Source organism: Canis lupus, chromosome 29 (assembly GCF_003254725.2).
Source record: "Canis lupus dingo isolate Sandy chromosome 29, ASM325472v2, whole genome shotgun sequence".
NCBI classification, from domain to species: Eukaryota; Metazoa; Chordata; class Mammalia; order Carnivora; family Canidae; genus Canis; species Canis lupus.
Genome location: NC_064271.1, coordinates 41,082,252 through 41,106,277, shown reverse-complemented (window position 1 = coordinate 41,106,277; position 24,026 = coordinate 41,082,252). Strand labels below are relative to the sequence as shown.

General features: G+C 46.1%; 1 long non-coding RNA gene across 11 annotated transcripts; it reads left to right on the top strand.

The window, feature by feature from the left end:
* Positions 1–424: 424 nt before the first annotated feature.
* Positions 425–13,681, top strand: LOC112650799 (uncharacterized). Of its 11 annotated transcripts, none has more exons than XR_007407107.1 (9): positions 425–610; positions 921–2,054; positions 3,370–3,587; positions 6,285–6,388; positions 8,473–8,710; positions 9,828–9,982; positions 10,231–10,632; positions 13,068–13,188; positions 13,477–13,681. It is a non-coding gene; the product is annotated as an uncharacterized LOC112650799 (long non-coding RNA). The 11 variants fall into 11 exon arrangements; XR_007407112.1 differs by lacking the exon at positions 6,285–6,388 and having other exon boundaries at positions 426–610; positions 10,231–10,406; positions 10,498–10,632; XR_007407113.1 differs by lacking the exon at positions 6,285–6,388 and having other exon boundaries at positions 426–610; positions 10,231–10,406; positions 10,489–10,632.
* The last annotated feature ends 10,345 nt before the right edge of the window (positions 13,682–24,026 follow it).

Sequence of the window (24,026 nt, the reverse complement as noted above, 5' to 3'; positions counted from 1 at the left end):
GTCACCCGCCCACCCGCCCGGAGGCGTCTGTAGGAAGCAGTTGGCTGGGGCGGCTCTGAGGGGCGGAGCCCTGTTGCTGCCAGAATGTAGGTGGGGGCGGCGGGTCAGGGGTCAGGGCGGCGGGTCAGGGGTCAGGGGTCAGGGCCTCGGGCCGCGTGTCGGGCGCAGCAGGGGCGGCCGGGCCCCCAGAGTTCCCTCAGGCCCGCGCTCGCCTCCCCCGCGCAGGGACCTGCCTCACTCAGGAGACCACGCGGGAGGCGCCGCGCGGGGGCTCCGGGCCTGGGGCTCCGTGGCGGGCGGGCGGCTGTGCCCGGGCCGTGGCCACCGTCCTGTCACCCGCGGCTCCGGAGGGCGGGGCGGCCGGGCGTGTGGCCGCGCGTCCCCGCGAGGAGCCTGCGGGCGGACCCCAGGGGCGCAGCGTGCGGAGGAGCAGCCTCCCGGGAGCTCCCCTCGGGTCACCCCGAGGACCCGCCGTCAGGAGGGCAGGCGGCGCCCCCCTCGAGGACACGCGGCCTGGGAAGCGCACTGGAGCCCCGAGCACGGCCGCCGCCGCCCAGCGAGCGCCGCCGAGCAGCAAGCACCTGGCCCGCGGCCTACGACTCTTTTCTTTGTGTGTGAATTTTTGTTATTGGTGTTCGATTTGCCAACATACAGAACAACCCCCAGTGCTCATCCCGCCCAGTGCCCCCCCCCAGTGCCCGTCACCCTCACCCCCACCCCCGCCCTCCTCCCCTTCCACCACCCCTGGTTCCTTTCCCAGAGTTAGGAGTCTTCATGGTCTGTCTCCCTCCCTGATATTTCCCATTTTCTCTCCTTTCCCCTTTATTCCCTTTCACTATTTCTTATATTCCCCAAATGAATGAGACCATATAGTATTTGTCGTCCGACTGACCTATTTCACTCAGCATCATACCCTCCAGGTCCCTCCACGTGGAAGCGACTTTCAAATCATCCCGAAAGCCTCAGGCTCTGCTAGGAACGGCCGCACATCTGCCCCGGAGACCCCGGCCCTCGAGCCACCGGCAGCTCCCGACTCCGGGCGGTGCTGGCACCGATGTCGGCCTGGGCCCGAGCGGTGCGGTCAGTGTCCCCCCCCGGGTCCCGACCTTGAGGAAGGGTCTGAGCTGAGGCGGCGCGAGCCCAGAGCTGGCCACACTGTGTCCTCGCCTCAACGGAGCGCTTCCAAGCACCTGAGCCCCAGAAGTGTAGACAGTCCTCACCACAACGGAGTCCCCGAATCCACTGTCCTTGGCCAGCTGACCCACGGCCCCTCAGTGACCCGCTCACATGTGCCACGGGACACCCACTCCAGTTGAGCCACGTCGTGTCGAGCTTCTGCCCCGGGCACCAGCAGCGGGAACAGCCCAGCTGGAGAGGAGTGAAGAGCGTCTGCTGGAAGTTTCCAGTCCTGCCCATCAGACAGTATCAAGCACAGAGGTGCCTCTTTGCCTACAACCTGGGTTTTGACCTTTTTTTCTTTTTTCTTTCTAATCAGTGATGAAGGACATCAAATGATAGCAAAGATAAATGCTAGCTCAATTGTCATATTATTAAAGCTGCAAGGGACCCTTGATGTCATCTGATTAAGGTCCTTCATTGTCCACACGCCAGAGCTCTCTGAGCCAGAGAGCACAGCTAATTAGGGAACAAGCCGGTCATTCCGGAATCCTTGGACAACAATGACCCAGGTTGGATGAAAAATGATGCTGCTTGCATTTAATTAGTTTTTCTCTTCTGTTCACCAGCCCAGGGTATTTTTCTCAAATTTTCTGAAATCGTGTCTATTGAGGACTGTGACTCTCAGGATTCGTACGGTATGTTTTCAAGGGAAACCATCCAGTTTCTGGAACTCTGATGGTACCTCCATTTGTCAGGACGATTTTTTATTTGATTCCACCAAACGTGTTACAAAACTATGTTCCAGCATACGGTGTTAGAAGCTTGGCCGGGGCACAATCTTAGCTTTGTGAAGACTGCACGAAGATAAATCCATAAATGATTATCGCACAAACACAAGCAGTTTCCGTAGATACATGTTTACAAATACTAATGAGGTGGGTGTTTTCCAAAACCTGGTTGAACGACATCTTTGACCTGTGAAATTATCAACTTCTTATGTCCTTTGTATGTAGACTCACAGACTGTTAGAGCTGGCAGTGGTCGTAGAGGCCATCAGACTCAGCCCCCATGGTTCAGACAAGCACAGGGGTTCCAGGGAGGAGGAGGGTCTTGTTCAAGGTCACATTCTCTTTATTTTAAAGCATCAATAAACAGCCTGCTATGCTTTTAAAAGAAATGAATGGATAGAAATTTTTTTCTTTAAGATTTGCATTTTCTGCATGTATGCAAACAAAAAAAAAGGTGGCAAAAGTACGAAGATCATTCACCATTCAGAATTTGGTGTAACTTGGGAAATCTGTTTCCAGATTAAGAAAATTCTTACCAATGAGATAATGAAATAATCTATTTGTTATAAATCTAACAGTTGAGTAATTGGGAAGGAAATATTTATTATGAAAATTGGTGTTCAATTTGCCAACATATAGAATAACACCCAGTGCTCATCCCATCAAGTGCCCACCTCAGTCACCCCCAACCCCCCGCCCTCCTCCCCTTCCACCACCCCTAGTTTGTTTCCCAGAGTTAGGAGTCTCTCATGTTCTGTCTCCCTTTCTGATATTTCCCACTCATTTTTTCTCCTTTCCCCTTATTCCCTTTCACTATTTTTTATATTCCCCAAATGAATGAGACCATATAATGTTTGTCCTTCTCCGATTGACTTATTTCACTCAGCATAATGCTCTCCAGTTCCATCCACGTTGAAGCAAATAATTGGTGCAAATTTATTTTTAAATATTTAGAAAACTTCAAACTGTAGAAAAAGGTAAGGGAGAAAAATTATATTTTCACTACCCAACAGAACGAGTCTTTAACATTTTTGATGGTTTCCCTTTCAGTTTTTTCATATGTATAGGAAGTTTTTGAGGATGACAGTCACAAATATTTTCCCATGTTATTATATCTTCTTTATAAATATCTACTAAGTGCATGTGATATGTTTTTCTTCAGCAACTAACAATTCTATTATGGGAATGCTGTTTTTAAAATGATCTTAACTGAGCATCTTCATGTATAAATATCTTTTTCCATATTTAGGATTATTTTCTTCCCTGTAAATGGAATGTCTGGGTCTGTTTTATAGTAGATGCTTAGCTCAATAGATATTCCTTTAAAAAAATGACATAGTATATTAGCACAGCCTAGGTGTGCTGTGGTAACAAGCAGCCCTGGTATGTCAATGACCTGACTAGGTAAGAATTTACTTCTTAGTGATATGAAAGATCTCTGAAGTCGCTGTCTTCTCCACAGGGACTCAGCAGTCCCAACTGCTCAGTTTGTGGCTTCATCGTCTCAGCCGAGGCCTCCTCTCTGACTCACATCCTCAGAGGAAGGCTCTCCAATGCTCCAGTATAGAAGGACATATATCCCCCCTGCCCACTACCCGTCGGCCAGGACACGGCCCTGCCTGACTCCAGGGGGGATGAGGTCTGGCGAGAAGGCATCATCTTCCCACACAGTGGAAGGAGGTGAGCTCTGAAATTCTCTCTTACATTGAGGTTAATATTATTGACAAATTGCTTCCCTGGAGAGTCATACCCACTTGCATGACCATCAATTCATATGAAAAACTCCTTTTCACTACATGTATTTACTATCCTCGTTGGATATTACTTCTTTAAAAAAAAATCTTTGCTATAGCGATGGACAAAAATATTTAATTTGCTTGACTTTTCTAAATTAATTCATTCATTCATTTAATCAATTATTCAACAAATATTTACTTAATGGGTAAGCAGCACTGACCCAGGCAAAAGGGCTGAACACCCAGACCTGTTCCCCTCCTCATGGACCTTGTAGTCATTGACTAGCAGTAGTTTCTCTTTTGTGACCTGTCTACATAGCCTGCCTGTTTATGGGTCGGGTTCTCTGCATTTTTCTCATTGGGTTGCTTGAGGTCCTTCTACAGCAAAGACAGTGGTTCTTTGTTGTATCTGCTGCAAATGTTTCCTGCAGTTTGCCTTTTGATCTTAATTTTGGTGGTGCTTTCTTTTTTTTTTACAGAACTTTAAAATATTCAACTCTATTGATCTTTTCTGTTATGATTTCTACTCTTGTTTTTGAGTTTAGAAAATGCCAAAATGGTTATTTCAATGGTTATACATTTTTTCTTTTGCTGGAAACCACCTTGTGAGAAAACACACACACATATATGCTACATATGATTATATTACTCTTTAATAAACTAATTATGCATAATAATTATACCTAGTTATGCTTCATATTATACATATATACATATTATGACATACGCATATACAATGCAATATACATAATATTATACATATCCAATTAGACATAATTATGTATATCATATATATAATTTTTCTCATAGGAGAAAAATTGTAAGAAAACTCAAAAATATATACATTACATACATATTGAGAAATACATATCTGCACTATATAATGTGTGTGTTGTATATAAATTACACCATATAATATATAATGTCTGTATTTTCTCACAAGGTGGTTAATATATATAATTATATAACACACAAATGTATACATGGAATTCAGTGCAGAATCCAAGCCTGTATATGCAGATTATGGACACAGATAGATCCTCTCTCTCCCAATCACCTGTTAGTACGACCTTTTCTCCTCTACTTTCTCTTACCTCCAGCTTCCCTGTTACATTTCTACAGTGTTTTCCTTTTGGCAACCTGTCCCCTTTGAAGTATTAATTCACAAGAAAAAAAGACCTTACTTCTGTTAGGGGTAATTACATTTTAATTGGGGTCGTTAGTCCCTTAACTGACAGAGATTAATTTTCAAAGAAGACCCTTCTGGCACAGTGGCAGTTGGTACGGGAGATGTTTTGAGCCAGGAACTCCTGACCTGTGCTCTTCAAACCAGGCCACTTCTGGCTCATAAAGATCAGCCTTGAGTGGCACCTACCAAGATCTCATGTTGTTCTTCCCGCAGGCTGACGTTAAACCCAGAGCCCAGCTATCATTTGCTTGCCCTGTACAAGATTAGCTCTACTGGACGGACTCTGTTCCCTCTTTTAATCTTTTCCCTGAAGACCAGCTTCCTCTCCTGGCTACCCTACCTCTGTCATGGGCCCTAACACTGAGGCTCAGAAGCTGGGTCAGCTGTAACCCCTTGCTTTATTCCCTGGCCGCCAGCACCATTTAGACATCCCTGTTTCTGTCCTCTGAAAACTTCTTTCACCTGGAACGCTGTTCTAATTCCCATAGCCTTCCAGGGGCAGCTAATAGTAACCCTTGCTCTTCTGAGCCCACGGAGGATCTGTCTATGCCAGTGGTCTGCAAAGAGGGGGTAATCCTTTGGGGTGCAACATGAAAGTAGTAGAAGTTTTGCTTATAAAATTTCAACCTTTTAAAACTCCCATCTTTGTGTGTTATTAAACAGACCTAATATATTCATTAAGATGTCCATGACCCATTCGCACCAGTTTTTAGACATAAATCGCTTCACATTTTAATGCTCTCATATTAAGATGTATTTTACAACCGATGCCTCAAGAAAGCCTTATGTCCCAATGGAGTTGGCAGCAGTATTTTTCTTTCTTCATGAGACATAAGATAATGATGTTGTGTACAATGGAGAGCATCTTGAACTCTATGAAATACACATACATAGTGTGCTTGCTCAAAAAAGTTTTTAACTTACAGGATTGCAGAGTGAAAAAAAGTTTGGAGGCCACCCAATCTATACAAGCCAATTGTATTTGTGTGACACATTACCTCGAACTAATAATTAACTCATACATTTGCGTGTCTGTGTAGTTGTATACACTCTTATCGTAAACTTGATGAGGTATCAACCACGTGCCATTCTTCTTTATGGTCCTTACAAAAACTTGCACAGTCTTGGCCAGTAGCCCTCAACCCTATCAGACCGAAGGCCTCTTTCATGGCTGATATTTTAAGTGTCCTCTTTACTACCTTAAAATGAAATCCACATATATAAGTATTAAAAAAGAGGAAGAAGAAGACCATATTGTTTTAGTTAGGGTACACTGATTGCTAAAACAAACGAGCCCTATATTTAAAGGCTTACACAGAATAGAAATTACTTCTAGCTCCTATCGTGGGCTGGCAGGTAAGTAATCCGTGGGGAAGAGAAAGAACATGGAGGGTTGTGCGTGGGAGATTTTCATGGGCCAGGCCTGGCAGTGGCATGTCACACTCTTCTCAGGTGCCGTTCGTTAGAACACAGCCCATGACCATACTAAATGCACTAGTGGCTGGGAAATCGAGTCTAGTTGGCAGTCCAGAAGAGAGAGGAGAGCATAGCTTTTGGTAAGCATCTAGCAGTTTCTGCCACAAATATGATACCGTTATAGAGAAATAAAAGAAAAAATAATTGTTAAGAAAATAATATGGTTTTCACTATGTGACTCCTTAGGCATGGCCACCCTAGCAGCCATGAAAGTAAGATGTGTGTTGCTATATGGAGAACCATGTGAATGTGAGGGCCTTGAACTTAATAAATAAGACAGGTATGTTGTCTTAGTGACTAACATGTCCTTCCCATTTCACCATTACTGCCCAGCAGTGGTATGGCTGCTAGTGATGAGAGGTCCCCAAATGGTGAGCAACTCTTGGTAAAATGTGGAACAAAGTGCAATTTTCTCTGAATTCATACAGCTGACACATTCCTGGAAAATCCAGTGCATATTAGAATGATGCAAAAAAATGCTTTCCATTTATGTATAAAATAAAAATGGTCTCTAGGCTCAGATCATTATGCAGAGTTACTGTTTTTTAAATTTATTATTTTTAATCCACATGAATGTCCAGTGGGACACTAGGAAGCTATGAAAGATGAGGGGCCATCCTTCATGTTGGGCAGCTCTTCTGAATGTTCTAAGATGTCTAGTGTCCCCGATACCCACTCACCAAATGCAGGTAGCACCCTCCACCACCCCTGAATAATTATGACAACCAAATACACCTTCACCAATTGGTAAAGCACACCCTGTGGAGAAGTCCGACACCTCTTCCATTCAGTAATGCTTACCCAGCTCACTCATGGGTGCATGAGCAGGTGAACCAGATTCACTAATCCCGCCATATTGCTGTGAAGCAAAGAACGTGGGTATACGTGGAATGCCGCCATCGTGCAATGCCGGGGACTTCACATACGCTGTTTCCTTTAATCCTCGTAACAATCTGGCAAGATGAGCATTGACATAACATGAGCAAAGAGGGGCTTTGGAGGTGAAATAGCAGGTCTACCTTCATGTGGTGACTAAGCATGTGAGCAGCTAGGGCTGAAATCTGGGCCCGACTAGAGAATCGATCCCATTTCCACTGATATTAGGGTGACCATATGTGTCAGCCTGTTGTCCCGGAGTGATGATTACGAGCATCCCCTTTCTCTTTCAAAAGAGCCTCTGTTTGGGTAATAAATTAAGTGGTCACTGTGAGTATTCTATGCCGCTATTGTCACCACTATTTATTGGATGAGGAGATCATGGGAGAGACTGGGAAGCGATATTCTTCTGTCTCAGACCTCAGTGGGATGACAGAGGATGTGGAACGGGTTTTCCTCTCCCCAAGTCATCATCAGCACATTTCTTAAACCATCCTTGGAGGTTTTCCTTTGTTTATTCTTCTAGTGGAAGGATTTTTTAAACAGTAGGAAAATAAACACTTCCTGGGTAGTCCATCTTTGCCCATCAACCAGGATGGTGTTCTTCACCTTCAAGATGTGCTGCCCATGGAGAAAGTGGAAGGAAGATCAAATGCTCTGAAGTCCGAGAAACAGCTGAAAGCGTGGGAAGATGAGTGGAGGCATTCTGAGTGAGGCAATGCACTCATGCCCGCTTTGTTTCATTTACTGGTCACATTCCGAGGCCAGAGAGAAACCCTCCTTTCCATGTTTAAGTCAAAACCCATCTCCATCTTTCTGTTTCTAGCGGTTTTCAAACAAGTCAGTTTTAGAAATGTTGCACTTGGGCAGCCCCGGTGGCGCAGCGGTTTAGCGCCGCCTGCAGCCTGGGGTGTGATCCTGGAGAACCGGGATAGAGTCCCACGTTGGGCTCCCTGCGTGGGGCCTGCTTCTCCCTCTGCCTGTGTCTCTGCCCTTCTCTCGAAAGAAAGAAAGAAAGAAAGAAAGAAAGAAAGAAAGAAAGAAAGAAAGAAAGAAAGAAAGAAAGAGAAAGAAATGTCGCATGCACTGTTTGGTCTCAGAGTACGGAAGAGGACTAGAAATTCCCGGGTGGTCTGAGCACTCACGGGCAGTAGCTGTACTTCACTGGGAGTACGTGGCCCTGTGCCTTTCCCATGTCACTCCAGCAGTGACTCCTCACCCTCCCTCCACGCGGCTACCCCCCAACTTTTGTTTTAGCTTTCCAGGCATTTTGTCATTGTCTCTCCAGGTCTGCAGTTCCCGGCCGGGGGCTGGTGAAGTGAAGTGGATCAGATCGTCCTCTACCTCTGATGCAAAACATCCCCAGAACCAACCTACGTCCACGCGTGCCCTTCCTCAGCTACATCACCCACAGCCCTCGTGGGTGCTCCAAAGAGCCTTCTTGGTTTCCCATCAGGAGCTCCAATGTCGAGGGTCCTGGTGTCTTTGGTGAGCCAGACTCCCTCTGGGGCATGTTTCGGGCCCAGGTGAGGAGGAACAATCTGGACTGTCCCTGGTTTATCTATCACCGTTGCCAGTGCTTGGGAGTGATGCCTGACAGATGGCACAGCGTCCCATTACGGGCTCACATTAAGATTCTAAAATTTAAAAAAACAAATGATCAAGTTGAGTCATTGAGAAATACCTTCCCGTTGTAATTGCTTCCTTCAGCTTCTGTTATATCTCAGAAGAGAAATCACATCGGATATGGATACGAATTATTAAAATCTCCCGCTCCTCAAGTCTCTGTAGTGGAGTCCTAGGTGTGAAGGCTACCAAGGGAAGCCTTAAATCCTTACATAGTACATATGACGTAAATCCCCCGAAGCGTGGATCTTAGCCTTTTTGTTATATAAAAACAGGTTGTCCTGCTGAGGCCGTGGGCACATACACCTCACAGGTGCCTTCCTTCCTGCTCGCCACGCCCACCCACCCACAGTCACTGTTAACTGACTACTTTCTCCTTCTTGCTAATTCTCAATGTTCCCTTCCGACCTAGAGCAAGTGCACACCTCGCAAGAGGCGGACAGTCCCAGAATCTATTAACCAGGAGAGATGTAGCCCCTCATGTCAGAATCTGGAAACTTAGAGAGTGAATTTCGACACCACGAGACAGATCTCCTGTCTCTCCCTCACACCGAGGGTCTGTCCTGAGAAGCGTAGCCATGTCGGAGTATGCCAGGCGGGAAGGAAAAGATGTGGAGATAATCCAGGAGCTGAGCAGGGAGACCCTGGAGAAGAATGCAAGCTGGAGGAATGAGCACGTTACACTTTGCGGGCCCCATTCCTCAGCCAGGACTAGCTTTCTGGGCCCGTTTTCTCTTTTGCCATCCCTGAGCCGTAAGCAAAATTCATTCGCCCAACAAACCTATTTTGAGCATCTCTCCCGTGGCAGTCACTCAGCTCTGATCTATAATATGGGGATGAATGACTCAGACACAGTCTAGGGAGGGCAGACCTATGACAGCCACTGGTTCTCATAGGGTTCAAATGGCCGTCTATGCCGTTGGACTGGGGAAATGCTGATGCTGCGGGAGCACACAGTAGAGGAGCCTGGGATCCCTGGCGTCTAAGTGCTCTCGTTAAGGATTGTCTGTTCTCCAGCAAGCTCCCTTGGGATGGCCTGGACGCAGAGAGCAGACTCATGGACAGGGTTTGGGCAGGACGTTCGAAGCGGCAGCCATTCCCTGGGAATTGGGGCCATGAAGCACCTTATCCACACGGAGGATCTCCTTCCACTGCCAACCTTGGAGGAGTGGGTATGATCTTAAGAGCGGTTTTATTTTTATAAATAAAAAATTTACAGAAAAATAAATATAAAAATATATTTATAAAAATATTAAATAAATAATAATAAATAATAGTAAATAAAACATTTATATTTTTATAAATAATAAATTTATAAATAATAAATTTATAGGAAATTTATTTTTTATAGGATGTGATGGGAGCTGAATCCTTGGCAAAGAGCAATGTATGATCTGCCATTATTTCTATGCCTTTCTAGTTCCTCTCAAAGGTGATTCCTAGAAACCTCTACTCTGAAGGCCTCTTCTTTCAACCAAGCGTCCAGCACATCCTCACAACTCCCTAGGAACACTCAGAAGCCACTCCTCTCACTGTCGACAACACCACCAAAGCTCCTGAATGTGAGGCAGGAGGCTGCAAGGCTGGGTCTTCACGGTGAGGAGGTGGAGCAGATAGTACTCAGAGGCAGACAGGGTTGGGATTGAAAGGAACTCCCAGCTGGCTATTATAAATGGAGATACAACAGGTATGAACAAGCATCCTTGGCCAGAAGAGGGGAGGAAGGAGGGCTCCAGAACAGAATGCTGAGAGTGGATGCCCAGGCTGTGGAGTGACATAGAAGGGACTCAGAGAAGGCTTCAGGAGAAGATTCGAAAGGAAGGTAAGGAGTTCAGTCTTTGGCAGTTGGGTGTGTGGTGGGGGTTGGTGGTGGTGATGGATGGGATTGGGCAACTTGAACCCTGGGATGCCAGTTTGTGTTCTTGGAATGACTTCCTGGGGCCTTCACATCTAACAAATGTTAGCACTTATTGATTAAACAAATACTCCTCTGTCCCTGGATGAGCTGGGACTGGAGTGCCATGCCCCCCACCCTCATCACCAAGACAGCTCAATCCCTGCCCTCAAGGCTATCACCATCCAGACCAAGAAGTGCCCTGAGAGCCTGGAAGGATCACTCTGGTGCACAGACTTGGTTTCCAGGAGTCCTGAGTGGCCCTGAGTGGCCCTGAGTGACCAGGGCTCCTGCTTCCCATAAATCTGCGGTTAAGCACAGGCAAGCAAGGAGAGGGGACGGGTTTTCTAATATTGAGGTAAGTGGGAGCAAGGAGAAGAGAAGTCCCAGAGAGACAGATTTAATTACAAGGAATAACAGTAAAGCAATACCCTGGCTGAACCACATTTAGTTCAGTTCAATTCAGCAAGTACATACTGAACACCCCCCCCTCCCCGCCCCGTGTTCCTCCGCTGAGCTGGTCCTCTTGAGAGAACCACCACGAGAAGAAATGAGCAGTTTGGGTGAACGGCAGACATGTGAAAGAGGAGGTCTCTCTTCAAGCTCTAAGCTCTGTCCTACAGATGCTGCCCTTGCAGTGGGGGCTCCCTGATAATCACATAATTCGCAGGAGGCAAGGGGGCATGGCCATGAAAGGACAAAAGGAAGACGTCAGCGTGGTGATGGAAATGTTCTGTAGCTTGACTGCCTCAACGTCCAGACCTTAGTCGTGATTTGTAGTAAAGCTCGGCAACATGTTACCATCGAGGGAAACTTGGTAAAGGGCGCACAGGGTCTCTCTGTATTGTCTCTGACAGTTGCAAATGAATCACCAATTATCTCAAAATTAAAGGTTTAGCTTTAAAAATTTAAGTAAAAACTACATTTCTCATGGTCTCACAGCTCTGTAGGTCAGAAGTCCAGGCTTGGCGCAACTGGGTCTTCTGCTCAGGGCTCACCCCAGGCTGACATTAAAGTGCCAGCCAGGGCTGTGGTCTCATCTGAAGCTTAGGGTCTTCTTTCAAGTTCAGTTCAGTGTTGGCTGAATTCAGTCCTTTGGCTGTAGGACTGCGCTCCCATTTCCTGGCTGGCTATCCACCAGGGACCATGCTTGCCTTTCTAGAGACTGCCTGCTGCTTCCTGCCATGTGCCCCCCCCCTCCCGCCCCATATTCCCACTCATGCTTTGAATCTCACTTTCTGGAAGACCACAGGCTTGTTTAGGGGATCATCTGATTAGGTCAGGCCCACCCAGATAATCTCTCTTTTGATTAACTCCATCCAAGTCAACCTCTTAGTAACCTAATCACGAGTGCGATATCCCATCACATCTACAGTTTCTGCCTACGCTGAAAGTAAAGGAGTTTCACAGGGCGTGTACACCAGAGGGTAGGGATCGTGCGGCTATCTTAGAATTCCACCCACCACAGACTATCAGCCTCAACATTCCCTGTGGGATAGACTGAGGCTTTTGTTAGGACTGCATAGCACTGCAGTCCTTCCCTCTGCCACTCCTGCTCCCTGTATTCCCCACGGACGATAATCTCGAGATTACCAATAAATTTTCTGAGCACGAAGATGGAGATCTGTGCAAGTTTCCCAAGGAACCTGGCCTAAAACATTAGTGCTACTGCACCACTGGCCTAGAGGCTGTAGAGAAGGGATTTGTAACATTTAGAAAAGCTCTGAGCCAGTTACACTTGTGATTCTACTTACAAGGCTGTTGACCGAGCTGCGGGCTCAGGAGCAGCACACACGTAATCCCCGACAGCCACATCGCTCAGTGGTCTTCCTCCCCTTTCCACTTGTTTGAAAGCTGGATCCTCCTTTGTCGTCATCGTTGCTCCGACATCATAGTTACTTCCACCGAGAGCTCGCTCTGTGTCAGAAACCATGCAAAACCTTCCACTGGCCACCTACTGAGCCATCACAGCAGAGGAGTTAAGGGTACCGGGGGTCAGACCACTCACTGGATGCCAGCCTCTCCATTTGATTGCAATATGGCTCCAGGGACTTAGCTTTCCTGGGCCTGTTTCCTCATAAAATAAGCCTCAGCTTCCTCTGTTTGATAGAATAACCCTTCCTGTAGAACTTTTAATGTACTCTTGGCACAGAGCAAGCATTCTGCAAGTTCCAGTGACTGCATAGCCTCAATTTAAGTCTTAGGACAACCCTGCAGGAGGGCTTAGAGCTGAATGAGTGAGGTTCAGAGAGGTTAAGCAGCTTCCTGGTATCCAACTAACAGCCAAAGAGCGCCGGAGGTAGGATTTTAACCACGTTTCTCCCGTCCACAAGTCTTAGCCCTTAGCTGTGATTCTGTCTTAGTTCACCACAGTGGGTATCAACGGGAGCAATGAAGCCAACACTGCCTTCAGCACAACGCAGAAAGGAAGAGAAAATGAAAAGACACACACGGAGTCTTAAAATCTCTGGGAAGAAGATGCAGGTGCGAATGGGTTGGCACAGGTTCATCTGGAGAGAACCAGGATTCCGAGCCTGAAATTGTGCGCTGGTTCTTGATTTCCTAAATGGGGGAGTGGAAATCAAACTTTTTCTTCTTAAGATAGTGACACTAGGCAATAGTCCCTCGGGGGGGATGTTATCACAGGTCCGGGATCAGCTCCTGAGTTCCCTGTCTAAAGCCTGAAACATTCTGAATTTTGGATGAAGGCTTTGGAGCCTTTTAAAATCATCTCTGATTTTTTTTTTTTTTTTTTTTTTTGCTACTTACCAGAGCAAAGAAGACAGCACACCAGATTTCATTCGCAGAATGACCTTCGTTGAAAGAAACTTTATCCAAGAGCTCTTCAGAGGATTCCTTGCTCCCCGCAGCAAGCCCCAGGCCATACTCACCTGTCCAGCTCCACCTGAAGGCAGGCCCAGGGATCCTTAGCAGCTGCTACCCAGTCTTTTTCCTAGAACTATGGCTTTCAACTTTATGTTGTAGAATTCTCTTGCATTGTTTTCCATGCCGAGCCCGGTGTGATTTTACGACATTGTGGTATTTTATAAGGTTAAGAGGGTTGAGGGTTGGCGGGAATGTTGGGGCTGTGGATATAGATGCAGAAGAGAAACAGATCCCTTGTCGGCCTCCAGTTCCTTTCCTGGAACCTCAGGGGACAGCAATCATTCACTGGGAATATTTTCCACATAATCCCCAAACATAAACTCCACGTATTTTGAATGCATGAATTCCACATCACCCTCTTTCCTTCACTATTTATTTAAGTGAGATGAAATGCCCAATGAGATATGGGTCTGGTCTTATTTAAAATGACAGATTCAGAGCTGCAAAAGGAAAAATATCTCCAAATACATGACCTGTGTCTCCAAATTTTCGTTAAGTCTATATTCTAACACTAAATCCCTATTTAGCCACTTCGATGTGGGGCTGGATACGTGAGCATCATTTTACCACCATTTGTTTAGCTGTACTTTGGCAAATGTCAAGCCCGAGTCTGTGTATTTGGTGGACAAAATGAAGTCAGCGGCCTCCCAGTGGGCTGTCTGGCTGGCTGACAGCCCCTCACTGACCTTTACTCCATGAGGAATTGCATGACCCATAGGGAAGCATCAAATGAATAAGGCCTCTGGTCACTTTCTTTTCCTCAAGATAAATATCAGCGATCAGTCAACACAGGAGACTTTTGCCGCTACTCCAGCTCCCTGAGAGCAAACCAGTGAACACGTGGAACATTTAAAGTGAAAACAAATTTAAAATGTTTCTATGTTTGGTCACTTCCAAATTATTCTCAGATTTGTGAGCTATCTAGGGCAGTGTCCCATTCAGCCCCTTCTCGATGGCTGTCCTCCTCTGGTCAACAAATAATCTTTGGTGATTCCTTTGCCAGTACATGGATGGAAAACAAGGAGGAAAGAAAACCAAACTGGTTTCCTCTTTTGAGTTAAATTCAATTTTACAAACAAACAAGCATCTACTAACCACCAGGTATTCTGCTGGCATTACAGAGAAAGGGACTGGGAATTCCCGTCAAGTGAAAGGGACAGACTGGCTGATTGACTTCCAATGACAAGAAGTTAGCACAAGATGCTATAAAGATGCAGAAGACAAGGGATAGTCACTCAACTTGGCCTTGATGGGGATAGTAGAGGATCCGGGAAGGCTTCCTAAAGGAGGTGACAGCTATTCCAAATCCTGAAGATGGAACAAGAGTCAATGAGGCAAATGTGTGAGAAAGGGGTAAAGACACTGCGCACAGAGAACAGCTTATGAAAAGTTTCCGAGGCGAGCACGTGGTATGAGTTACATATATCTGTACATTATTTTACCATTTATTTATTTATTGTATTTATAGACCAAAAGATGTACATGTTGGTTCTAACCTATATCCTAGGAGCATTTTCTTAACGTTCAAAGTGCCCTCATCAGCACTACACATTCCAGAATGTTTTGTAATCTTTTCTTTTTTTTAATTTTTATTTATTTATGATAGTCATCACAGAGAGAGAGAGAGAGAGAGAGAGGCAGAGACACAGGCAGAGGGAGGAGCAGGCTCCATGCACCGGGAGCCCGATGTGGGATTCGATCCCAGGGTCTCCAGGATCGCGCCCTGGGCCAAAGACAGGCACTAAACCGCTGCACCACCCAGGGATCCCTGTTTTGTAATCTTTGAGAGACTTTAATTGGAAAAATCTACACTCAAGGGTAGCTCCTACAAGAGCTTTGGTGACTCCCCCAGCCACCCCCAGTGTTACTGGGATATTACTAACTTATATGCAAGTTTAAGATGTACAATATAATGATTTGATAAACATCTCCATGGTACTATGGTTACCACAATAAAGTCAGTTAACATCCCCTCACATAATTACCACTTTTTGTGATGATAAAATTTTTTTTTTTTGTGATGATAAAATTTATGATCTACTCTATCAACAACTTCCAAGTATATAACACAGTATTGTTGATTACGGTCACCACGCTGTACATTAGATCCCCAGAACTCATTCATCTCATAACTGGGAGTTTGTACCCTTTGACCAACATCTCTCATTTCGCCCACCCCGCAGCCTCTGGCAACCATGATTCTAGTCTCTATTTCTCTGAGTTCTGCGAGTGACTTATTTCACTTAGCATAACGCCCCCATGGCCCATCTATTTGTCCCAAAGACAAAATTTCTTTCTTTTTTTTGTGGCTGAATAATAAATTCAACTGCACATATATACCATATTTTCCTTACCTATTCACAAATACTCATTTTCTCTGCCTGTTCAACTTAGGTTGTTTCCACGTCTTGGCTATTGTGAATAATGCTGCAATGAACATGGGATTACAAATATCTCTCCCAGATAGTGATTTCATTTCCTGCAGATATGCACCCAGAAGGGAGATTGCTGGATCATACTGTAGTTCTATTTTTATTTTTTTGAGGAAATTCCATGTTGTTTTCCATAGTGGCTATATAAATTTACATTCCCACCAACAGCATATACGGGTTCCCTTTTCTCCACTTCCTCACCAACCCTTGTTATCTTTTGTGTTTTTGATGATAGCCATTCTAACAGGTGTGTGGTTTGATTTGCAAGTGTCTGATGATTAGTGACGTTGAGCATCTGTTTGTGGACCCCTTGGCCAGCTGTAGGTCTTCTTTGGAAAAATGTTTCAAGTCCTTTGCCAACTTTTAATTGAATTTTTTGTATTTTCTTGCTACTGAGTTGTATGACTTCCTTATATATTTTGGATACTAAGACCTTATCATAGAGATGATTTGCAAATATATTTTTCCCATTTGGTAGGTTGCCTTTTTATTGTGCTGTTGTTTCTTTGCTGTGCAAAAGCTTTTTAGTCTGGTATAGTCCCACATGTTTATTTTTGCTTTTATCATTTGTGCTTAGTGTTCCTAGCTGAAAAAATCTTTGCCAAGACCAGTGTCAAGGAGCTTTTCCCCTATGTTTTCTTCTAGCAGTTCTACATTTTGTATCTTACATTTAAGCGTTTAATTCACTTTGAGTTAATTTTTGTGAGTGGTCTTAGATAGGGATCCAATTTTAGTCTTCGGCATGTGGTTATCTGGTTTTTCCAAAACCATTTATTGTAAAGACTATCCTTTCCGCATTGAGTCTCCTTAGCTTCCTTGTCAAGTATTAGTTGACTACACACGCATGGGTTTATTCCTGAGTAGAACCTTAGCAATCTTTATCTTCCATCAGCAGTGGAGGGTCTGCTCACTGCATAATGGGTTTAGAAATGACTTTTTGTTGGTGGAATAAATGCTGCAGGAGATATGTGGATGGCCAGAAATACAATACAAGATAGGTCCTCCATGCTTACATGAACACAGTGTAAGGACTTTTCAAGTTCAACGGCGTAAACCCTTCACAACGGCCTGTCAAGCCACTGGCTCCACCTTATCTGTGTGCTGCAATGAACAGATGAGGCTGTTGCCTGATTTTGACTAGAATTCCGCCACTAGCACATTATCTCATCGTGCAAAGCATATGTCAGAGAGCAGAGATTTCATCAAACTTAGAAAAAAAAAAGATTGTGCATTATCGTAATGCCTGCTTATTAATAAATGTCAGCACGTATAACAGGATCTGGATTTGGTCTAGCTCTTGCTTTCGGTGCAACCTGGCCATACGCCTTAGTCGGGCAGTCTTAGCGGAGAAGATCTACAATGCTCCTCATCATTAGCCACGGTAGGCTACAGATGCCCGGCACAGAACCTAATAATTATAAGCAGCCAAACTGGCTGGCGTCAGATTTCCACAGCAGGATCCTGCTGTTTGTTTTTAACAGTGCTAGCCATCCATCCCCACCACTCCAGGGAGCGAGTTGTCCGACGTGGCTCGATTCAGCTGAGCAGCAGGAAGGACAGATTTCCATGGAAAGGAGCCTCCGTTCTACCAGGAAGACAATGCCAGTTCTGACAAATCTGCAGGTGACGCAAGGACAAAATGAGGCCACCTGGCAACTGCGAGAGCTGAAAGCAGGATGGAAAGAGGTGTGAGGCACAGGTCAGGGTGAGTGACTCAGGACCAAGGCTGTGACCAGCAGGTGATTGCCAGAACACACCTTCGTCACTGGCGCCAAAACCCATTGTGTCAGCTTAAAGGAGCCCCACACAGCTGAACTTGCGTCAAGTACCACGGCCAAGCGTGTTACCTATTGCTTCTCCGCTTACCTCCTCTGAGTCGGCTGTGCCTCCTATGCTTTTTTGTTCAGCTAATGGTATCGCCATCTACTTGAGAACCATCCTGGGTACCTCCTGTATCGTCTCCCTAATTTTAATCAATTTGCCAAATCAGAGCACTTCTCCCAAGTTGACTCCATCCCCAACTGCCTTGGTTCCAGCCCTCATCATCTCTCTGTGGGGCCACTGATGCTGCTCACACAGCAAGCGGCTCCTTGTTTGTCGTCCTGCTTACAGTGTCCCCTCCCCACTCCTCCTTCTCTCCAGTGCACATTAAAGCCCTTGAGAAGCTCTGCATCGTCCTTAGTAGACCAAATTCCAGTGCAAGGTGTTTTAGTGTGGTTTTATCACAAGTGATAGAAACTGAAGTAGGATTATTTGGGGTGAAAAGGGGAAATTCACTTGCTTACATAGCTGAATTGTGGGAAATACAAGGGTGTACCCCAGAAATTTGAATCAGGAGCTCAAATGCCATTGGAATTTTTCCCTTTCTCTGTATATTATCAAGCATTATCTTTTTACCCTTCTCCACAAGCCAGACCACAGCCTATGGCCACTTAGAGTTCTTATCTATCTTGTTGCACTCCTGGAGTAGAAAAGGCTCCTCTTGTCTTCAATTCCAGTTGGAAAATTCCTAGGGAAGACCTCCCGTTGTTCTGGCTGGGATATTGGGCACATCCCTAATCTAATGAATATGGCTTGGATGGGGAAGGGAAGCTATGATTATTGTATATGCCCCTGATCAGAGGCCAAGAGCATGACGCATCATCCATATGGTTGAAAATAGGTGTCCTTAGATAATCTAGCTGGGTCCTGGCCAGACCATTCCCCTTCTGGCCTGCTAACCCCTAGCGGTATGGCAGAGGAGTTTAGCCTTTAGGCTCTGGAGCCAGAGAGACGTAGGTTCAAGTCCCAGCTCTCCTAATTACATTAGTTGTGTAGGGTTGGGCGATGGGCATAACCCCGGTGAGCCTCAGTTTCCTGATCTGTAAAACAGGGAGGGAAGTAAAATAATGCCTATGTAAAAATTTGAGACCGGTTTCAAGAGCACTTAGAAATGAGCCTGGATCATGGTGTGAGCTCAGTCAGCTCTTCCTGTTCCCAGTACCCCTGGCATGAGTGGGCAGCCTTCAGAAGGCAGCAGGGCCTCAGGCTACTGCCTGCTGCCAACAGAATGAGATCAGGGTTAATCAGAGGAACAGACTGACCTGATTCACAGCACTCCAGTGAAGTGACCCATCTGACACCCCGAAGAAGACAGCGCCAGGAAGATGAGTTCCTTGGCAAATGCTATTCTCCAAAAGCAACAAAGAAGGGTCCTTCCAAAGCACCTTGTCTCCTTGCCAGGAGAGGACAACATCTGGGAAGAGGCACTTCTCCAGCTCCACAGTTATGATCCTGCCAGCCTTTTGGGTCACAGCCTAGAATCATCTCTTTATTAACTAATAATTAGGAGGTCCCTGTAAAGGGAATCTGGGTATAATTACCCGACTCAGGAAGCTACCCAGTTGAAACTGGGAGGCTGTTTTACTCCTGTGGCGGCCCTCCTAGGCAATTTTTGTGGTTCTGGAAGCAGCAAGTGGAGTCCTCACGTTTGTGAGGGGCTCAGACTCAAAGTTGCGTGTTTAAGTGTACACATCCCGCAGGAAGTCTCCAGCCTAGACTCCAATTCAAATGGCGAGTCCTCCCCTTTCCTACTCAGCAAGATTGGTCTTGGAACAGAGAACACAAGGAAGGGCCAAGGGACCAGCTGGGCGAACAGTCAGCTCATTAGTAGCCTCCACGGAGGTGTTGAAATGAAGCAAGTTAAAAGCATATTAGTTTAAATGAGAGTTTTCATCAATGACGGGGAGTGTCTAGATAGGAAGCAAATGCAATCATTTTGTGATAGAGCATAATTTAATAATTAATGGGAAAGTTGTCAGCATAATCTCCGTGAAGTCCCAGGAAACGAAGAAATCTTTCTTAAGGAGAACCCAAGAGAAAGTTATTGGAATGCAGACCACTCACCAGTGTCACCTGGCAGCAAGTCCTTATTAGATGCATGAGTTGGGACAGGCTTTCTCTCCTATCTGTGTTTCATCTTGATTTGCCCAGACCCATTGCCTCTTTTAATGGAAATGCAGAGAAGATTGGAAGACGGTGCTGGGGGTTGTGAAGCAAGCACGGGTTTTCTTTCTGCTTCTCAGAACGACCAGCCAGCGCCTCTGCTATGCTTCTCGGGAATGGCAGGGAAAGACAAGCCACACCGGCTCCCTGGTGGCTCAGCCATGTCCCTGCTGCCCTAAGACCCACCAGGTCCATGCAGACTCCCCAAGGGCCAGAAAGGGAATCCTAGGGAGAGATCTACAGGGGCACCTATTGCACAGTGGTTAAGGCAGGGTTCTGGAGCCAGAACACCCGGGTTCAGCTTTCTATTCACGGACACGATGGGGTGTGACCTCAGGCAAGCTACTCAAGCTTTCTGGGCTTCGGTTTCTTCATGTGTGACAGGGGCAATAATTGTGCCAATCTCATAGGGCTGTTACGAGGATTAAATGAGTCATTCCGTGTGAAGGATGCACAACAGTGGTTGGCACTTAAAGCCTACTCAGCAGTGTTCTACTGTGATTATTTTATAATCTAGACCTTGGCTGTCCAGGACAGTAACCACTAACCACGTGTGGCTGTTGAACACCAGAAAGGTGTCCAGTCTGGGTTGACAGGTGCTATAGGTATAAAATACACAGATTTCAAAGACCTTAAGAAAAAGAATATATAATATCTCATCAATAGTCATTATATTGATTATAGGTTGTGGTGATAGAATTTTGGACATGTTAGATGAATAAATATATAGTATTAACATTAAGTTCACATGCTCCTTTTGAAAAAACTTGGTTAAAAAATACATAACACAAATTTCTCATCTTAACCGTTTTTAAGTGGACAATTCAGTGGTGTTAAGTATATTCACTTTGTGTGATACAGATCTCAAGGACTTTGTCATCTTATCGATATGGAGCTTTATACCCATTAAGTAACTCTCCTCTTACCCCTCTCCCCGAACTCCTGGCAACCATTACTGTATTTTCTAAGAATTTGACTACTTTAGATGCCTCATATAAGTGGAATCATGCAGTATTTGTCTTCTTGTGACTGGCTTATTTCACTTAACACGATATCCTCAAGTTTCATCCATGCTATAGCATGTGACAGGATTCCTTTCCTTTTAAAGGCTGCATTGTAATAGTCCATCCTCTTAATTTAAGGTGGCTACTAGAAAACCTAAAATTTTATTTGTGGTTTGCATTATATTTCTAGAGGATGGCGCTAGTCTAGAGCCAGTAGCCCTCCACTCCATTAGCCTCTACCCTCCCTTACAATGATCAACTTGTAACACCCCCTTCACTCTCCTGAGATGAAAGTTGGCCCAACCATAATGTGAAGGGTAAATGAAAGGAAAGGGATCCATAGGAAAAATGTATTTTAACTTATGGTGAGATTATGAGTACTTGAAGACAAAATAATCGTGCTTGAAGGCATATGCAAAATCATCATTAGTGGGGTAGGTACTAATGCAGAGTAACAACGCAGATTCTAGGAATGATATTACCAGCAGAGATGTGATCTTCTGAAATTCGACAGCTCAGTCAAGTTCCAATAAATCCGAGTACAATTTTTTGTTTACATGGTTCCATTCTTACAGAACAGTATAAATTTAAGTGGAGCATAATATACATGTATATACGGAAACTTAGAGTCTACGCTGAGAGTCTTATAAAGCGTTTTCACCTAAATGAATGTCCAATGGGGTATTTAGAAATCATGAGGACCCCAGGGTGACTTTTCACTGTGCATTGTAGGACTTCTTCTGTCCCTGTGCACCCCATATGCCTACTGAAGACCAGTGGCACCCTCCAACCACTGGGACAACCAAAGCAACACCCACCCCCCATTTTTCAATGTTCTGCATCAGGGGTAGCAGCGTCCCCACTGAGAAGTCGAGGCATCGTGTCATGAGAAAACACAGTGTGGTGGTCCCAGAGGTTCAGGGTGCGGTGCGCTGCTCTGTTTCCTTGCCTGGCGTCCGTCTGTGGCCTTCGGGACATCTACCCAAGCCTAGTTCTCCAGTCCAGCCCTGATCACTCTCCAGCACAGACCAGAAACCTAGACCGCAGTTCTTCCAGAACCTCAAACACAACAGCTCAGCATGGTTCCCTTCAAACCCATGCCCTCCCAGGTTTTAGTGTCACCAATGCTTTTTTAGGACCAGAAACTGTTCTCCCTCCAAACCCATGCCCAACCGTCAAATGTGGCAGCCACTAAGTGTCCTGTTTCTAGCTCCCTGACCCCTTCCCTTTATCCTCAGGAGGTTTCCCGGTGGCTCCTCATTGCTCTTCCTGACTCTGATCTTCATCCAACCACCTCCTCCCCTGCTGCCCATCTATCCTAACCTTATATTGGGTTTGTGCGCAAGCTTCACTCCTTGTTAGCTGCCTACGGGCAAGCGTGTTAGCCTCCCCTACTAAATGAGATCACAGGGCCTGCCTTAGCGCTGAGATGGAGAATAAATAAGAGCACGTTTGTATGATACCAAGCACTAGCCTGGAACACACAAGAAAACAAACAATGCTGGTTCCCTGGACCTTATTTTCTCTTAATCTTATTCCTTTTCTCTATGAGCCACATATTGGCCCACAGCTCGTATCATCCCAGGCAGGCAGTTGTCCAAGAGCAGTCCATAAGGGTTGCTAAGGCAAAGGGATGGTACAGGCGCAGAGATCTGTGTTTACTAGAACGCAGGGAGCGTTCAACGCCTGCAAGATTCCCAAGGGCATGAACAGTCAGTCACGGCCCATGGTCCCCCACAGGCCAGGAGCCGACCGCGTGGCTTGGGTTTGCTGGGGGTGGGGGGTGCGGGGCAGAGTGGAACGGCAGGGGGCACAGACACAGTGATCCCGCCACCTCCGGGCCTGCGCGCCTTACACGGTCACTCCTGTTTCTCTTCCAAGAAACATTGAGCAGATATTTTTAACACATCAGTTGAGGAGTGTCCGACTGGGGCCGGCCCGGCAGCTGGCATCTCCATCGGGTATGGCCACATCCGCACTGGGAAGCCTCTGCTGCTCTGTCCTCGGCCCTCCTTCCCTTCTTGGCGGTCCTGGAGTGCCCCCAAGCGCATCCCTGCTAGACTTCCCACTCGGATTACTTGTCTCCCAAGGGTGAACCCCTCAGGGACAGAGGCTGTACCCCTGGCTGTACCCCCACTGGAGGAAGGGGTGAGGGAGCTCTGTGGGGCTCTGATGTTATTCCCGAGACTCCACACTCACGACCTAACCACATCCCGGAGCCACACCTCCCAACACCATTGCCTTGGGGATTAAGATTTCAACGTTTCAATTTAGTGAGGGCGGACCCGGCAAGAGTAGAGCTGATGTGATCGGCCCAATGGAGCGAACACGGAGTTTGAGGGAAAGTCAAGAAAATGACTTCTTGTCTGGAGGGTTCAAGAGTCGAATCTCCGTAAGATACCCCAGAACAGCGCCTCCTCCTTCTTCCCCTCCCTCCATCCTGGGACACAGCTATCCTAAGAGACGCACGATAAAATGTGACATGAATGAAGCATAAAGATAAAGGTTAGCAAATTAAGAAAAAGTTTTGGGGTGGGAGAGGAGAGGGGCTAGGAGCCGACACTCTGCAGGGGCTTGGGATGGTCCCCATCCAGGACAGGGGAGGTGGCCAGCCCCAGGGCTCCACGGACCCCTTTCATCAAGGGAGCTTCGTTCTTTCCAACATACATCTTGGGAATCTCAGGAGGATGCATCTTGCCTTCGGCAGATTTTTGCCTCAAATAATCAGACAGAGGTAAAAATCAGCTGTGGTTTCTCCTGACTGAAAGCTGAAGACCACCTAGGAAGGCGTCCAGGAGGCGGGCTCTCTCCATCGGCGGTGCCCACCAGCAACACCTGAGGAGCAAATCGTTTGGGCATGAAAGTCCGAGCACCCATTCGGAGGCCCCGCCTAAAAAATTTTTTAAAAAGAAAAAGAGCTCATTCCGAAAGTTTCTTCCCAATATAGAACCTCCCTGAAACAAAGCTCAACCTTTCTGGGGTTCAAGTTCATTTGTTCTTTGCATATAACAACTTC